This window comes from Spea bombifrons, chromosome 1 (genome assembly GCF_027358695.1).
Source record: "Spea bombifrons isolate aSpeBom1 chromosome 1, aSpeBom1.2.pri, whole genome shotgun sequence".
NCBI classification, from domain to species: domain Eukaryota; kingdom Metazoa; phylum Chordata; class Amphibia; order Anura; family Pelobatidae; genus Spea; species Spea bombifrons.
Window position 1 is genome coordinate 146,367,825 of NC_071087.1, and position 19,693 is coordinate 146,387,517.

At 44.4% G+C, this 19,693-nt stretch overlaps 1 protein-coding gene across 1 annotated transcript in view; it reads right to left on the minus strand.

Moving 5' to 3' along the window:
- The window catches only part of ERBIN (erbb2 interacting protein), a 91,618-nt gene that overhangs the window by 57,877 nt on the left and 14,048 nt on the right, over window positions 1-19,693 (minus strand). The window contains exon 2 of the mRNA XM_053448006.1: window positions 11,368-11,462. The gene's annotated coding sequence lies outside the window, so the exon portion shown is untranslated. The remainder of the gene's footprint in view (window positions 1-11,367; window positions 11,463-19,693) is intronic.

A 19,693-nucleotide genomic window follows, 5' to 3' on the forward strand; every position in this document is an offset into this window, starting at 1 on the left:
CACTTTAATGCATGCCCTTTAAGTGGTTATTTTCCATTTTTGTGCCGTCCCCTTTGGAAATGCATGGGATGGGGGGGGTGCAGAATCCCTCTCCGGAGATGCGTCAGATCCCCTGGCATGCAATAAATATAATACGGTTACCGTTAGTGGCGCCCAGTGCCGGCTCGGCGAGAGCGCATGCGCAGAAAGTTCTCCGCTTCCCTGCCACTGACGTCTATCTAAGGCAAGTATCTTTTTCTTTTGCACGTTAGAAGAACGGATGTGAAAGTATTCACAAAGTACATTCAGATGCATTCATTGTTCAGGGGGCTGCCTGGGACCCCGGGTTGGCCCTTTAGATAATCGGCCAGCGCACTTTATTCGTTACAGACACAGAGCTCTGTATTTTTACGCAGTACACCTACTACACACACCATCGGATGGAAAACAATACGTCATCCCCTGCTATTTACTCAACCTATGCAGAGGCAGCCAAGCAGAGCCCACGGAAGGAAGAGAATCCCAGCGCCAAGGCAAAGCGTTGGGTACTATGCCGCCTGACTCCAAGGAACCATTTACTGTTATGAAGCATGGGCCGGGGAGGCATATCATAAAACATGTGTTATTCAGGAACATTGGGGACGGCCAACCGGACACATAACGTCTGCAGGACATGACAAACACATATTAAGAGCGATACGCCCCTGTGTAAAACGCGCTGCTACGGCTCCGGGCTATCGGACTCAGAAAGCTTCTTTTCCCTTTTTCCCACAGAAGTGCCAACGCTCGACGGGTATGTTTGTGTTCTAGGACGACAACTTCACCTTACAGCTGGTTACTTAACATGATGGGCATCAAAAATGAATGCAATGAATAACCAAATGTGATCACCTGGTTGTAATACACCAGAATACCAACCCCGCTGCCCTTATAGAAGGGCCCGAGACAGCTGGGTGAAAAGGTTTGTGTCAGAGCTTCAAAGATCCAACATGACCTAACGGAGCGGAATACACGTTACTGTAATATGCGGGTAAGGAGGGGGGGTGACACATTGATACACTGTGATATTTATTCATCTTGCGAGATAATCCCCCACACAAGCCAAGCCAAGGAGCGGTGTTACTCAAACCATTTCCCCTGGATAAAGTTATGGTTCCCGTCACGGCATATACCGCCCGGCCTGTCCAGCTGCTGGGCCCTTTTGATTCAGCTCTCACACTCTTATTACTCTGAGCCAGATATCAAGTAGTTATTGAGGTTCCATTACTCGTGAAGCATTAATAGAGTTACTTTTGTTAGCCTTCTGGGACTTTTATTAGCCTCTGTGTAATTATTTTTCTAATGCCCTCTGGATACGTGTATCCAATACTAAGATAAAAATGCAATTGTGTGAACAGAGCGATTATTTACGGGGGATGTAAAATAAACATGTGGAGAACCTTTTTCTCAAAACCAAATATAGTCATGAAAGAGGAAATGATGAAACAAAAAGCAAACACGCAGGTAGTAAGTCGTGTGAAAGGAAATGCGGGTCGCTGCGCGGTTACTCAGGAGCTACACGGGTGGAAGGAATGCCAAGCACATTACACACACAGGTTCCAAAAGCCTGAATACCCCCTGGCAGGGCACGTTGGGAACTACTAATTGATGAGGCCCAGGAAAGCACGCCAGGCACACAGACTAATATAATCCAGCCAACAGCTCAACGCAAACAGACCGGCCACTCACACACACCACACCGAAGATGGGGGGCGAGGGGGCGTCCGTCCCGGGTGCCACTCATCAGGGGGGTGCCCGTGCAGGGGGAACAGGAAAGTAGGCATGGAAAGAATTTCTTAATACAGTGCACAGACTTCACAGCCAGCTGTAAATTGCAGTCCCGGGCACATAGACGTCAGCATACATAAACCCCCCCCACCCCCGGGCCAGTGAAGTCTACTAGAGAGATCAAAGGGGAGAGAGGGTGAATGAATGTTAGCGGGTGATTGAATAAATGAAGTTAGTAAGTTAGTAGTGAGTAAGTAGGCAGGCTGATTAGGTGGGCAGAGGTAGAGCCGGCAGGCTGCTTCAGGGGCAGTCAAACGTATGCATGTAGGAGGGGTGTGAAATAGGAGATGCTAATGGAGGGAGGACGTGATGGATAAGTACTTAAAAGTTATAAAAGACATGCCAAGGAATCAAAGAACTAGAGTGATAACATTTGAACGTCGAGCAATCCATAATGTGCTAATTATGGAAAAATAGAAACCTTTAGAAACGAAGAATTATTGGGTGTGATATCACATGAATTAAGTGACATTGGGGCCATGTAAAGTAGATTGCTTAAAATTCAGCTTTATTTGGGACATTCCTGTCTCCATAAATGACAAAACACGATCTCTGAAGCTCTATTGTGAGGTCATAGCCATATGGAGTGATCTGTACACCATGAAGAAAACTATAACAAAAAATATAGGTGTTTCTCAAATTTATTATGATTTTACGATGTTACTTTGAACCAACCGATCTTGGCCAGGGCTCCGTCCATCCTTCAGGCCATCCAGTCTGGAGTGACAAAGGAAAAGCCAGAAAGACTCTGGCTGCCTGACGAGGAGGACGTGCAAGATCCAGAGGACATGTCACATGAAGAGGACATGTAAGATGAAGAGTCCTCTGTGGTGTCCAAAACAAATGGAATCTCCTGCAAGCGGAGATTTGGTGTTGATGGCTGGTACGGGGGAGTTGAACGGCGGCTCTCTATATCCTCCCACTCAATGTTCTGAAAGAATGGATGCCGTCTAATAGATCCTGCGATCCAGAGGCGATACTGAGGATCTTTCCTCAAAAGATGCTTCAATATGTCATCTGCTTCTTCAGAGAGCTCTTTGATATAACGAGGGCTTTCATTGATAATGGAACAGAATATATGAAAAGGTAAAGCCCCGTTAAGCATCTGGAATAGAATCACCCCAAAGGACCACCAGTCCACAGCAACACCGTATGCTTTGTTCAGATGTATTTCCGGGGCCATGTACAGGAATGTTCCACATTCTCCTTCTATTTCTGCTGTTCCAGAAATGCCTTCTGCAGCAAGACCGAAATCGCAGATCTTCGCATGGCCCTCTCCGTCAAGCAAGACGTTGTCTGGGTTCAGGTCTCGATGTATAACGCCCCGAGCGTGGAGGAACTGGATGCCACAGATGATTTCAGCTGAATAAAACGCAGCTGTGGTGTCGGTGAGACAGCCCACCCTCTTCATATATGACAGGAGGCTTCCACCAGCCATATATTCCATCACAAATAATGCGCAGGCCTCCGTTTGGAAGGCTGCATATCCGTGACACAGGAACGGGCTGTCTCGAGCCACCTCCAGGATCCTCCTCTCTTTCAGTAAGTCTTGAGGGTTTGTGGCTGTCTTGCGGATGGTTTTGACCGCTACCATGGAATCTCTTCCAGGGACAGAAGCCAACATGACCTTTCCAAACCCTCCTTCACCCAGTACTGAATGGAAGGTGAAGCCGGAGAGCATCATGGGGAGAAGGCTCCGAAATCTTTTTGCAGTAAGACTGCTTTCCTCCATACTCCTGCGTCTTTTCATGGGAACCTTTCCCCTCCTGCGCTCCTCCAGATTTTCCTCTGCTCTTTCTTTCTCCTGATGCCTCAGAATCCATCTGCTTTTCTCACTGTATCTACACCGCTTTTTCTCATGTTCAGAGCTGCCTGTGCTGGTTCTTGGGCGTTTGGTTGTCTTCTTTGCCCTTAAACACAGGCTGCTCTCCTCTCTCTCATTAGGAGTACGTATGGTCCTCTTCCTCTCTCTCCCTCTTTCTTCCTGAGTATTGCTACTCTCCTTCTTCCCTTTGAGGACAGGGACTCTACTGGCCGAGTGCTCCTTGTTCTGATCCTTACTCCTTTCTGCGGTGTTAGTGGAAGCTGTTTTCAGTCTTTTGAAAAACTTCCGCAGTTTTCTGGGGCAGCATCTCTTTCCAATCCACCTTAGTCCATGGAGGAGACAACACCCCTCCATAGCTTTCCTTTTAAAAGGTTCCCCTTTTAAAATCACAAGAATCTCTGATGTTGTTGGTAAAAACACTTCCAAGTCTGCTACGAATAGCTGCTTACAAGTGCCGGGCGCCCAACTACACTGAGTAAGCAGGTGAACGCTCTCCTGCTTTACAGTGGCAGTGATGTCACTATTCACTGTGAGGTCACATTGAGGACTCTTCTGCTTTACTGCTTTATGGGTGCAAATAATCTAGTGGATTTCTTTTAATTTATTGATGGGGGAACTTTTGTATTTATCATATAAAATGACCGGGGTGTTAATGTTTGTTAAATTTACATTAGACTTGTGACAAGTTTGTGTTATAATTTCAGCGAAAACTTCCTTATATTTGGGGAAATTCGGCCAACGTTTTTGTTTTTGGAAATCCCATTCATCTGTCCAGGTTGCCATGGAAACAAGAAATAAACACGTAGAGGTTGAAGTTAAAAGGACAACTGTAGTGGGGGAAATACATGTTTCTTTAAATCCTTCAAACTCCAACAACATCCGAGCTGCTCTAAAACTCATCCACTCAGCTATTCACATGTAACAAAGTAACTAAACACACCACCATAAAGCAGCAGCAGCCGGGGAATATGTATGTATACCGTGTTTAACAGAGAAATATTCCTGCACATATTCATATTACATTAATGAAACAAGTCCTTTAGGTGCAACATGGGTGCAGGTGAAATTAATGGAGGTGCAAAGTGGGTGCAATGTTGGCGCTGTATAAAAATATTTTTTTCATTAAGGGTGCAGAATGTTGCATGTATTCCTGTTCATTAGATACTATTTTACTATTCCAGTAATGCATATTTTTTCATTAAGAATATTTTTTTCTTTAAAGTACTACCAAACTTTAAGGGTGTATCATATATATACTGTACCATATCTGTTCAGTAAATGTTTTTGTGCTTTGTAAAGGGAACTTTCTAACACGGCCCACCGGAAGATTGCAATGCAGTTCTACAGCATTTTACCAACAAGGTGCTACTAAATACAAATACCTTTACTCAAAAACCAACAACTAGACAACAGATGCACAACAGTGTGGTCGCAAGCAGCAGCCTCACGCGACAATCACAGGACACGGCAGGGCAAAGAACGCTCGGGGAACACGCTGCTCGGTTGTCATACCAGCCATACATTTCCAGGACACATTAACCGTAAACATTTAGAAAAGGAGAAATGTAACCTTACAGCGTGAGCTACAGAGTGTTCAAAGTTCAATAATAAGGAGAAAAGAGTAATTACAGGAAAGGGCCATGTTCACGTGCACCCCGTCAGCTGTATTATCAGCCACAGCTTGCACGCAAAATCATTACACAGCAGAAAGCACGTGGTTCGGATTAACGGGAAAACAAATGTTTTTTTTATTGTCCCTTTAAGTTCTTATTCTTGCAGATCTGGGGTCTCCATCTTGTACTTTTGAGAACTACTAAAATCTGGTAAAAGGGTGACATTTTATGGGTTAAGGATATACTTCGGCATTTTATTAATTACATGCGAGTAACAAGTATTGGAAGGCTTAGCTGTGATGCATTCACCGGGTCACTTGGCTGCACTCAGCAGCAGCTGCGGCACCGATAGCCGCTCACAAGACACCCCTTGGAAACGCCTGCTCTGGAACGTAAAACACCCACAGTAACCCCAGCCGGTTTACAGTTCCTTAAACCGATATATCATTTTAATACCCGTAAAAGAAAAGGCATAGTTTTGCTTGAAATTATCCCCGCTACCTCCAATGCACATCACGCCAACGTCACAGAGTATGCATGTAATACTTTGCGTGCACTGAGATCCGGCTACAACTCCAGAAGGGAACATGACCCAAAAATACACAAAGGTGCGGCTCCAGGGACATTCATACACCTCTTACTAGAAGAACTGCACATAGCACTCTATCAGTTACAATGTATTTCTCAGATCTGCCTGGTTTTACACCAGATATCTACAATACCCCCCCACACACACACCACTAACATGTAAATGTACTTCCACAATACATTTCCGTAACACCTGCTACCGCCCTTTACACGGCAATTTACTATAGACAAGACTCAGTCACTGCTATGATGATTACACCAGCTTGGCGGGTTTAGTAGATTAGACAAGATAAACACACCTATAGAACACCTATTATACATCTGTTTTTAAAGGAAACCGCAAACTAATTGTGGAAACCGATTTTTAATCTGATACCAGTAATTAATAAAGGGAGGAAGTTCGTCTTTAATTTAAGCTGTGTATTACCAGCTACAGCAGTTTATAATAGAAAAAATACATCTTGATGATGGAAATGCATTACAATTCCGTCGGTTTTCAGGCTGCATTTCCGCAGCCCATATGTTTGCCATGAATGCGATTAGCAGCGGGATTCCACTGTCCTGAGTAAGTTTGTCGCTCCGGCCATCTTTTCAATAAGCGTGTGATGGGCTGGAAACCATCATTCTGACAGTCCAAAGCCCGACGCGGCCGTTCCTCCTGAAATACGCTTACCTGGGACAAAGACCCCAACGCTGCGGTCCCGGAGCAACAATACATTCACAGCAGATTTCACTCGCAATACGCGGAGCATCTGCCATGTAGACATATAATCCCATTACAGCCCACAAGACTAATGTTGCGGTCTAAATCTCGGGGTTTCAGCTCATTTATAAACATTGGCGTCGTTTCAAAAAAAGAATCGCCAAAACAAACGCATGGGATGAAAGGCGGCATTAAACAGGAACGTTATCAATATTCTCTGTAACTATATTTGCATTTAAACGTGGTGTAATGGCTAACATTTCCCCCAATTGTTTCCAGCTTCACTGAACTACGTAACATAAGAGACAGGGGCCCTGAAATCATCCTCGAAGCACAATATATGACAGTATATAGAAGAATATAAAGATGCTAAGATTGCCATATTTATTATTATTATTATTTTTTTAGGAAACCATAAGCTCTTTCTATAGAAAGATTAGGAAAAATGTCTGTCCGCAGAGTACCGGCATAAGAGATTTTCCTTCAAACGACTGAATTTAACATGAATACGCATTAATCAGAATGATTCAGAAACGCTTCCCATCCCCCGTTTTCAGCAGATCCGCCTCGCTAAGCACCTGACAAGTGTCTGAAATACCAAGAAGCAGATGAAGTAAACGGAGGAAGGGCCGGCTCAGGTTTGAACACAGAAATGATGATCGTGTAATAATCACCCAGCGAGACTTGTATCCTTCCTAATCAATAGCAGAATTTATTCCCTGCCGCGTGCGGATCACGCTCCGAGACGCCGATCCGAGATGCTGATCCACGCACATTCAGGCTACGCTCATGAAATAAAAATCCATTTTAGTTTATTCCTGACCCTGAACCGAGTATCCTATGTATCCTACTTCTACGGTGTCACGGAAAATAAGCCGGTACTACATCATATTACCCGTAGCCATCTATTACTGTGTGACATCACTTCTAAAGCCGCACTTTTCCATTAATAAATGAAAGTCTGGCCAGTACAGTCCTTTTACCCCATACTGCAGTTGTGCAAAAAGGTTCAGGCATTCTTTAGTTGGAATTTAGACATCCGATTTATTGAACGCCTTCCCTGATGGCCTCTACCAAAACCGGCAGGCATACTGGAGACAGGATCAGCATTATAACAGCAAACAGACCAGCAAGTATCTCACCCTTTGTTACATTATTATTTTTTTGGTGTGCATTTTTACGGTTGACGATAAGCAGACGTCCCCTCTTCTGTGCTTCTACATACTGTAGGGAGTTAGAGGATTTTTTCCTTCAGAGAAATGAATTCCCCCACAGCAAGCGCAGGAATCAGCCTGACTAAGGCTTCATGCATCTGTAGGAGTTCCCTGTAGGGCAGGGGCGTCCAACCTGCGGCCCTCCAGCAGGACTACATCTCCCATCCTCCTCAGCCAGCCACTTAGCTGAAAGATCATTATGGGGACGTAGTCCTGCAGTAGCTGGAGGGCCGCAGGTTGGACACCCCTGCTGTAGGGCATTAGATTTATGTATCATCAAGAGCAAGGCTTCCAGCGTCCTTCGACTCCAGGCACGGAAACGCACAAGGAAGCCACAACTGCAAATCTAACAAACACATAATAATGAAACATGAATTACAAGCGTCAATAACACAGAAAATATCACTCCCTCATTAATTCAGATTAACAAACTATGCTGATGAATAATCAAACATTAAGAAGACAAGATTTAGTGCATTATTTTTTGGCAATATTTTACAATTTCTCTAAAGCATTGACAGTTCACGTGAACACTTTTATCTTACAACTCTGCGTGTTAAACGCGTTAACACCATTTACACAAATCTGCCGAGCGCCAGCTGGGTGAGAACCACGAATACATCTCTCATACCTAACGAAGCCATAAGCTCAGTCACCCCAAGGCTGCTCCGCGGAAGGTGTTAGCCACCGGAAACGCATTCTAGTGTTGTGTGCATCAAAACGTATTTTATTGTATTTGGACAAATATTAAACGGTACAGCTGCCGGTCGTTTAATTACTACTATTAACGGCTGTAATTTATGTTACACATTATACTTGTGTGTCTACAACAGGGCTTGGCAAATTTAAAGGAGCTAATGAATAAGTCACATATTCAGCTGCAGAATATGAAGCTTTAAACCCAAACTACTCGATACGCTAACAGTTTGTCCTGTCAGCTGCCCACTGCACAGAGCTGTAATATATGATGATTCTACATCAATAAGCCATAATGACTAAATTTTATGAGAAAAATATATAATGGATTTAAAAAAAAAAAAAAAAAAAAAAAAAAAAAAGTTTGAATGAAAAATGCTACCGCGCCATAAACCCCTTGTTTTAAACAATTCCAAACTATTTAAAGCTGCAAGCTAGAATTGGTGATTTATGTATTATAGTTATATAAATCTATTCTGTACTTGCCTATACTGCCCGGCAAACATTATCCCTAATACTTATTCCAACAAACATCTTCAATAACGAGGCTGTGTTAATGGCATGTATTATTGGGGGGTCAGAGAACCAGCAGGAAGACGACGGCCCTTTCATTTATATTAGAACGGTTACGGATTGATTTACTTGCAAGAAATAAGTATTAGTACCAGGAACATCTGGGGATGATTTGTTTTCCCATTACTGATGTTATTATCTTCACATTATTGATAGATTTTTATAGCGCTGAATCATTCGAGTCGTATACTGACCAAGGTTAATCGTCTTGTTGAAAAGCCAGAAAGTTCTAGGAAAAACAAGCACAAAACGATGGTTTATCGGCTAGCTACGGCAGATGCAAACGCTCATGTTGGGGGTTATTAATTTAGGAAGGAGCTCCAAGGGACAATAACTGACTGGCATGGAAACCAAACTGCGTCCCATTATACAGACAGATAGACATTTAAAGGGACGCTCCAGCAAGAATACAAACAACAAATTAACTTCAATGGGAGAGCTTTCCTGCCACTGACTGTCCCTTTAATAAAGTGAAAAGGTTCAATTGATGCCCTCGCCTGCTTACTGACAAAGAATTAAACGGACAAACTGCCGATAGTCACTCTACATGCTTTATACTTGGCGGCACCGAATTGTTTTCCACCAAATGTTATGTCTGATAGATAGATAGATATATATATTGGTATCTGCATAATTCGAGCTTCCCAGCAGAAGTACTACAGTAACTGGGATAATGTTTCTGATCCATGCGTCTCTCTAAGGTGCTGTTATACCGACTGCAGAATGTAGCAATATTGTAACTAAATGCAGCATTACCAACATCGCCCTCACCATAAATAATTATCTGACCCACAAACTGTGACCCCATACATCATTATTACCAGGACTTTTCATGTGCAAATGGAACACGGAAATCCAAGTACGTTTCTAGGGGATTAGTTTTGTTCTAACCGTGGACTGTCAGATCTTCAACATGTTGGCATTTGTTGCATCAGCCCTGTAGCCACATTATCTCCCTCCTCCAGGGTAATTGTGTAAGGATTTAAAAGGAAAACTATATCTATTATATATTTATGATATTTATACAGATTTAAAATGTTTGCATGGAAGGTTCCCTTTAAATCGGTTTCTGTTTTAGAGGGTTATGTGCTGATCAGGCTGTTTCGCCAGCAGAATAAAATAAACGGAAGCTCCGGAGATCAGCTTTATTGCAGGCTTACCATCAGTACACATTAATGTATCGAGCTTACAAGAAACATATGTGAGCGATCATAACCATTCACAGCACAACCACAACAAAGACACCAGGCTTGGAGGACGCCATCTGGGTGCGGCGTTACTCACACGCTATCGGTATCATAGAAACTACCGCTGCTAATCTGATAACAATAATATCCAGACCGATAATTACCGAGCTTTAGCTCAGGTTTCTGTGCTGAGGTTCTCAAAATGTGCCTTCAAACACAGATCAGCATCTGTATCCTCTGCTATTGTCACCCTGTGCTCTGTATTATTAAACCCACAAGCCTCCAGTGAACACGGTGGTGATCAATTTCTTGGTTTAAGTATATAAAAGTGATATCTGAAATTGTTATGTATCCTTCTGCAGTAAATAATGCATTTCTGAAATGTTTTATCTAAATACGTTTTTCAAGGATTAGACGCAGCCACACCACGTTCGGTAAAATCTTGAAGATATCAAAATATTGTAGTTTATTAAATCATGACCTGATATATAATGAAGACTTGTGTATTATAAAAGCCATATCCCAAAATATAGTTACTCACCGAAAAAAATAATAATAATAATCACAATAATTGCAATGTAATTTTACTAACAAGGTGTCACTTTGTTGGGATGGGAAACGTAATATTTACATTGTGGAAGCCACCCAGCGAACGATGTATAAGTGAAAAGACACACGCCAGAAGAACATGTAAGCACTGATGGCACAGAGATTAAAACTAGAAACACGACATTGAGGGAAGCAGCGTACGCCCGGATTTTGCCGAAATGCTGCAGCGCACAGAAGGGGATTCGCTCCTTCTATTATACATCATACAGAGATCACACGTAACAGCGGAGCGTATCCTCATCCGGTCTCCACCGGCAAAGAAGCCTGACTTCAACCGAGACCCCACACAGCGTCACATCGGGAGACCTATGTGCAGAATCGATTCATGTGCATATTTCACTGCATTCACTAATACCCCCCACAAATGATCAAAACCGTTCCTTTACAAAGTTATTATCCCCTGCAACATACATCAGTTAGTAGCCGTGTTAATGACTGAGAATGACAGGCATAATCATTTAGTACTCTCGTGTGACGCTTATATGCAAGGCTCCATAAAAACAGCGTTAACCCAGAAACCGTTAGGCTTTCCCTGCGTGGTTTAATCACTCACCCGATGACACGGCCCTTCCTGGTGTCTTCTGTCTGTGTCACAGCGCCACGGCAAATTTACACCTCCGCTCCAAGGATGGGTGCCAGAAGCGGGACCTGATGAATACAGATACAGACGTATTAATCACTTGTGAGTTTGCCTTGAATGTCAGTTATTACTATACCAAAGCAAGCAGATTTTTGGGGTTTGTGTTGCAATAATCAGTCATAGGAAAGGTATTCCTCTCAGTCCCTACTGCTGATACGAAGCGCCGCTTTAGCCAACCACCCGTATGACCGGCAGAGGAGGAAATAAAAACCCAGACATTTATTCAAACAGAAGTTCTCAAGGATATTCTGCAAGCTGCTTCGTAATCCTTGTGTTTGGTCAAAAGGCAGACAAACAAAATAAACCTACACAGGCGGGAGCTCAACCAAACATCCTAAACGTAATCCCGAACACGGAAGACTATTATATATCCACGCCATTTAAAATAGCTACACGAGGCATTTTGTTATAATTAAAACCATAAATGATGCCGTCTTCAGAGCGCGAGCACCTTAGGAGTACGCAGAACACTATAAATAACCCCGGGCGTCAACGCCTTAAGGAGACCTTGCAGCGTTACCTGCGCTGAATGCATGGAGTAACGGCGGCCGTCCCTTTTGGGTCATTCTGTCGGGTTCTGTCACTATTCCTGTGTTTAGTAGCCGTGCACATATATGCCAACCGGCTTTGGATTTACAGACAGAATTGCGGAAAGCAGTGAAGGACAGCGGGTTACGAAGCAGTAAACGGCATCATCGGGTGAGAGATAAAAAGGATGGCTTATCACGGACTATCGGTCTGTCAAACTTAATGTAAAGCCCTTGAAATTTTTCCTTCAACACACAAAAGAAGTCATGATAAAAAATGACCTACTTCACACAGCATTTTGGCTGCAGGACCCGACTTTGTTACTAATGAAAACTACCCATTTTACAGAAGCATTAAAATGATATTCTCCCCTTTCTCCTGCATGTCACCTGTAATACCGTGTCGGTGAAGATGGGGAGCATACATCTGTGGGTGGCAGGTCTACGTGTATCTGTACCACATGTGCCTGATCTTTGGGATAAAATATATGGTTTTGATCACTGAATAGCGAACAGGCAATGTTACTATAGAAAGCATGAAGTTTCAGTGTCGCATCGGAAGCATTTTTTGGTATACGGTCAACAGTCAGCCCAAGAAATTACCCGCTTTCCTTCTGGTTTATTGTCCCCTTTTCCAAAAGTCTAAATCCATCCAATGCTGGAGAAAAACCCTCGGTTATATAGTGCCCGTCACCTATGGGAAAACCTTTCCAAGTACATGTATAGGATGGCTGAAGATGGCCCCCAGCAAATCCCTGGAGCTTTGCAGTAAACATTCATCTCCCTATAAACGCAGCCTCCGGCAGTAATTACGGGGCTCCGGTTTTAGCTCCCCCACACTCTCTAATAACCGCGTTTCATCAAGGGCGCCAGCTGCATTTCTCTGCTGAGGGCCCTTAATCCTCCTTGTGCCTCTAAAACCTTAGAATAATCAGACTTCCCTTTGTCACTTGAATGTTATTAAGATTTGTTTCCCTGAGGACTGAATAACCCATCTCCCCGCAGAGACCAGAGCGAGTCACATGCTCACGACAACAAAGGAACTTATTAAACGCGAAGACGTTAACACACAGCAAATACAAAGCACAAACTAGCACTCGGATCACATAGAAACGCGCTCACTACTTCTCAGTACTCATAGGAAATGTAACCACTGCTGTAGGGCTGCAACTAACGATTATTTTAATAATCGATTAATCGGCCGATTATTTTTTCGATTAATCGATTAATCGGATAAAAAAAAACAATATGCAAATTTTTCGTTTATTTAAAAGAATTTAATGAACTGGATGTTAAAAAACAACTTAAAATTTACATTAACATTCTTATTTTGTTATGATGTAATAAAAAACAATATTTTCAAAGTACAAGAACCCAAACACAATATTTATGAAACAAAATAACCCCAAACATTCTGAAAAGAGGTGGACTATTACTGTTCAAGAAACTTTGCCCCAGCACTTTGCACTTTGCACCCAGCACTTTGCACCCAGCACTTTGCACCCAGCACTTTGCACCCAGCACTTTGCACCCAGCACTTTGCACCCAGCACTTTGCCCCAGCCCTGGCACTTTGCATCCAGCACTTTGCACCCAGCATTCAGCACTTTGCACCAGCACTTTGCACTTTGCACCCAGCCCTGGCACTTTGCACCCAGCACTTTGCACCCAGCCCTGGCACTTTGCACCCAGCACTGGCACTTTGCACCCAGCACTTTGCACTGTGCCCCTGCACCCAGTCTCTAACTCTGCCCTGCACCCAGCCCTGCCCCCACATTCTGCCCTGCCCCCACACTCACACTCTGCCCTGCACCCACTCTGCCCTGCACCCACACTCACACCCTGCCCTGCATCCCCACCCCCACTCTGCCCTGCACCCAGTCTCCCACTCTGCTCTGCACCCACACTCACACCCTGCATCCCCACCCCCACTCTGCCCTGCACCCAGTCTCCTGCCCTGCACCCCCCACCCCCACTCTGCCCTGCACCCCCACCCTGCCCTGCACCCACACTCACGAACCGCTCTGTGCGAATGGAGCCACTCGCACAGAGCGAACCGCTCTGTGCGAATGGAGCCACTCGCACAGAGCGAACCGCTCTGTGCGAATGGAGCCACTCGCACAGAGCGAACCGCTCTGTGCGAGTGGAGCCACTCGCACAGAGCGAACCGCTCTGTGCGAATGGAGCCACTCGCACAGAGCGAACCGCTCTGTGCGAGTGGAGCCACTCGCACAGAGCGAACCGCTCTGTGCGAGTGGCTCCATTCGCACAGAGCGATTCGCTCTGTGCGAGTGGCTCTGTGCGATCCGTGCACATAGACATGAAGAATACTTACCTCCGGAACGCGTCACATCCGTCACGTAGCTAAAAGAAGGCGGAGACTGCAGAGCGTGTAGCAGAAGCGGGGAACGCTCGCGGAGGTAAGTAAAAGGAGCCGAGTGCTCCAACAACGAATTGATCACTCGATTAATCGATAACGGAAATCGTTATCGATGATTTCCGTTATCGATTATTATCGATTTTATCGATTCGTTGTTTCAGCTCTACACTGCTGCTTCCTTTTGTATCTTCTTTTAGAAAATAAGGTAGTTACAAATGATTCTATTTCCATATAAACTAAATTTACACAGAAACATTTCTATATTTGCGTTTATGTGAATTTCAGCAAACCAGTATATATTTTATTTGGGGTGACTAACCACTAAAGTGTTAAATTCACACAACACAAGTGCATTAAGTTCTATCTTCCCAACATATTTGTTGACACAAGAGAGAGGACTAAAGAACAGGTAACAGAATGTCTGCAGTCAGTAAACAATAGCCCCGGCTTCTCTGACAGAAGCCAACGTCATTTCCATGCGCCACTGGAACTTTCAGAACACCTATCTGCTGATATACACCTCATTCTATCAGCAGTCCGACCGGCCGCTTACGGGCTGCAGGCACACTGATGATGTCACTGTACGGCTCGGCCAATGAGCTGAGGCCAGGTGCTAACAAATTATTCTTTTCTCACTGCCACGGCAGCAGCGATCACTCATCTCGGTTCACAAACTGTAAAGGGGATCTAGCTAGGACCCCCTCTACCGATCCAAGTAAAAATCACATCACCCACTGTAGATGAAGACGCCAAAGTTATTTTTATGATTCTCTGGCGCTGTAAGTCGGTGTGTCATTTATTTTGCGTAAATTCCGCATCTCATGTCGTAGTCCGTGACCGGTAAAGTGTCAGTATGGGTCACGCATGTACTCGACAGAGCGTATAAGTCACTGGTAGATATGACGCCATCTGTTGATGCCAACTCCTGGAACAGAATGCACGGGAAATCACCAAAGACGACGTCGAATTAACATCGGTGGCTGCGAATTAAGCTTAACTAACAAACATTAAAACAAATGGGAAAACATGATGGGAGAAACCTAGAGAAGGAAGAAATCCATGCAAATCAGCCATCACTGGTTGTCCATTTGCATACAAGGTCACAGTGATAAGACATTTGGCACAGTTCCAGCCCGTGTTAACCCCCCAGCCTTCACTTATACATGAGATATTCTTACACAGGTGCCTGGGAACGCGCTGGCGCCATGTAAAGCAGCTGGTTTATACACGTTGTTAAGACAGTGTCATTTAATCTCGGAACGAGCATCTTCCAGGCCCGTGCTTACTGCGGTGCTTTATTATTAATGCCGGAGCCGTGCAGGTCATGCAGAACCACGCAGCAGGTGACTGAACGCCATGAAAGACAACTCCTCGAATTCTTTCAGACATCACAGCTCCTCAAAATACCGGCTGCTAATTCACAGAAAAATGTACGAGCCGGCAAGCCCTGAAAGTACAAGTCTATACCGGCTGCACATTAAACGTCAATCACGTGCCAGATTAATCAGACTGAACCCGTCCCAACACAGCAAGCACGGAAATAACGTTTTATGGCAACGGTATCGAAACTCCTCAGCCTTTAAATATTCCATGACTGGGAAAAGGTCTATTTGTATATAAAACAATAAATAATAATAATAATAATAATAATAATAATATGTATACAAATACAAGTCACAGAACCGGCAATCACAGCCCCTTAGATTTTAGCTGCCGTTTAACACAGGGCTCGCCTAGGAGTTTGTCAGCCTCTTACATCCACAAAAAAATGCCCCTGTGTCACCACGCGGGGGCGCTGCTGCTGTCTGCCCAGGAGTCTGGGCAGACAGCACAGCCACTCAGAGCCCGACCCCGAGCCTGAGATCACTCCCACGGAGTGAGCCTGTAGGCTGAAACCGCAATTGCAGGGAAACCTGCAATAGCGTTTTCAGCTGCCACAGGCAGCTTCAGGACAGGGGGTTCAGTGTTGATTGGGTCCCCACACAAGTGTGGGGACCTGACACAACATCCCCCTGCTGCCTGATCGCTCCATGAGAGCGACAGGGCAGCGTTAACCCCTTCAATGCCGCGATCGCGGCATTTAGGGGTTAATTCCTGTTTTTCAAGGGGCTCTGCTGCTGGTGGTCTGCCTGGAAGTCCAGGCAGACCAGCAACAGCAAAAACGAGCCCCCACAAGCCCTTTGATGACTCCTGTAGGCATGGAAGCCTACAGCAGTCATCAGAGACTCCCCCTGCAATGGCTGGTCTATAGACCAGCAATTGCTTCCCAGATGCCAGAGGCAGCTTCAGTGACACCCCCCTGCTGCCTGATCGCTCCATGAGAGCGACAGTGCAGCGTTAACCCCTTCAATTCCACAATTGTCTATAACACATTTGTGGCATTGCAGGGGTTAACATTTGTCCCCACAAGCTTGTGGGGACTAAATATCAGTCAATGCTGTGCTCCAATGGAACATCAGCATTGAAAGTGTTAAAAAATATATATATATAAAAAAATAATTTAAAAAAACCCAGCACTGACCTGAAAGTCCAGGGTGCTTCCAGGTCAAATGCTGTGAGTTTAGTAAGTGGGCTGATGATGATCAGATCACTCCTGACCAACTGTTGGTTTAAAAAAAATCCTGGCTCCTAACTTTTTTAGCTGGCGCCTAGATTCACAACAAATTTGTCAAGCCCTGGTTTAACATAATGTAATGGTTTCTTGATAGCCACAGTATATGTGTGCAATGGCTTAGATGTAGGGTAATTAAGAGAAGCACACATGGCCCTCACTGCTCTCTTTTATTAATTATTAATTTGTATAAACAAAAAAAAATGGAATAAAATAAAAAAAATTAAGATGTCAAAAGGCAGCTTAAGAACAGTAAAAGTATAGATATATCTGAGCGGGAAGGAACAGCGAGTCGCCTGAAAGCTCTCCGGACGGTGGTGGTGTAAGAGCCATCTGATAACCTGTGGCTCCAGATGTTAGATATAAGGTATATCTGATATACAGAGAATATTTCACTTGGTAAGATCACAGATTTGGCCCTTTGTTAATCCGAGTTCCCCGGGGACTTGTACTTGGGGCACAGACACAGCGCAGAGTAAAATGACAGGTATTCGCCCGCCCAGCGCTATAGTAAATACGAATGGCAGGTATTCACCCGCCCAGCGCTATAGTAAATATGAATGGCAGGTATTCGCCGCATAGAATTACTGCACTACTCTTCACTCCATCGTGAGGATCTCCCAGGCCTCCTTGGCTTTTGAGGAGATTTATAAATAGAGAGGAACTCAATATATTGATATTTAAAATCTTTTTAAAGCATCTTTAAATTATCGTGTATATTTTACTCAACTTGTTGATTAGGCGCCATGAAGAAGAATTTCACTTTAGCCGTCTCTGCAATAAAATAGTATAGACAGCAGTGCTGTAAGATACACACCGACACACCCAGACATGCACAAACACACACAAACGACACACACTAACACACTAACATACCCCGACACACACATGCAAATTACCATGCAAACCATGACACGGTGGGGTCACAAAGCACTACTGCATGACCCTGCTCATCCCTGCCTCCTCCTTTTATAAGAAAACCTCCACAGATGCTTCAATTATTAAATAAAGACAAAAAAAAATTAAAATAATAAGTTCATGGCTATGCTGGTGACTTTACCAAAGGGTAAAAAATAAGTTGGAAGAAGTTCTTCTACTATCCTGATTACAGCCGGCGATTCTCTGGCAGGGGTTTCACGCGGGCGCTAATGGATTTCCTGGTAACGTGTCGCTTTGTTAGAGTCTCGTTGTGTTTATTACGCTCTGTGCCGTTTGCTGAATAGTCACGCATGCAGACGGAGCGCGGCCGCATCACCGCTAATTAACACAATTTCATTTCATCCCGATGGCAGAAGCTGTTGGCGCGCACGCCCAGGTCACATACGGGATGTTGGCAGGCATGAAACATATAGCTATTTTAAACGCCTTTTAACAGTCTGAGAAATCCAGACTCAGCAGATGAATCACAGCTTAGGAGATCTTATATTTTATTACATGATCTCCTTTGGTTTAAATTACCATGTGATGAAGGGGCTCCTGGGAATTAAAATAAATATATATCACATAAGATGCTGAAAACCAAGGACTTTTTAGTGGGAGCAATTAGTGCCGATTCTTTTTTGTATGATTATCACAGAGTATTTGTAGGGGGAGGGGGGGATCAGTGGCATCTAGCATGTTATATCATCACATTTAATGACCCCCCCAAGCCGTTTTAGTACCTGTGAACCTCTGTGATAATCACACAAAGAATTGGTGAAAATCCTCAACGTGTAGGAAAGAAAAGAAAAAGATAATAAAGCAGCGCAGCCACGTTGGAGTTTAGGGAATTACTATTCGAACCCGGCTACCTAACTAAAAGGACATCGTTATAAGTGCTAAACCTTTAAAAACACTGAAATAATAATAAAAACCCAAATCATTAAACAGTTATATATTTATTATATGAAGCTACCTACGGCCGCAGCACTTGCGCGTCTCACATGGGATTAGAGATGTTGGGCTCAGTAAAGCACGGTTAAGGCGGCAAAACCTGCGTAACTGAAGTTCTGTCCTCATCAGGCAACCCCCCACACCCACAGGGGGGGGGCAGCACGCAGACCCCCCCCACACCCGCTGGGGGGCCAGCACGCAGACCCCCCACAGCTGCCGGGGGGCCAGCACGCAGACCCCCCACAACCGCAGGGGGGGGCAGCACGCAGACCCCCCACAACCGCAGCAAGGCAAAATGTTTCACACGAGATGGCTTTGCGTTTGGCAGCACTGTGGAATAAATCTCCTGATTCCGTACGGCGTAAAGACCCTACAGAAACAATTATACAGAAGAGCTCTGCCCCGAGCCAAACAACATCTGAGCAAACAAGCCCGTGGCACACCTGTTATTCCAATGACTACGGAGGCTCCACGTCACACCAGTCTGACAAATTGGGGCGGAAAAAGCATTATAGTTATAGATTAACATAGCGCGGGGCAAACTTGGGTAGAAATTAGGAGCCAGGCAGGTAATTTTGGTAGCCAGAGAGTTTGTCCCCATCAAATTGATGATTGTGCACAAAGTTCAATTGCTGTACCTCGCACATCATAATCGGTATTAGTTAATTGGCGATTATTACAATCTGAGATTTACATTCCAACACCGTACAGTTGAGGTTTTGTTCTGTGAACGGGAGATAAGAATTGGTAACAACGTCACATGGAAAGAGAGCCAGCGAGACAACGATCAAAACAAGACTGAGGACATGGCCTTTATAAGACAGTTAAAGCTGTGCCAACTGAAATAAAC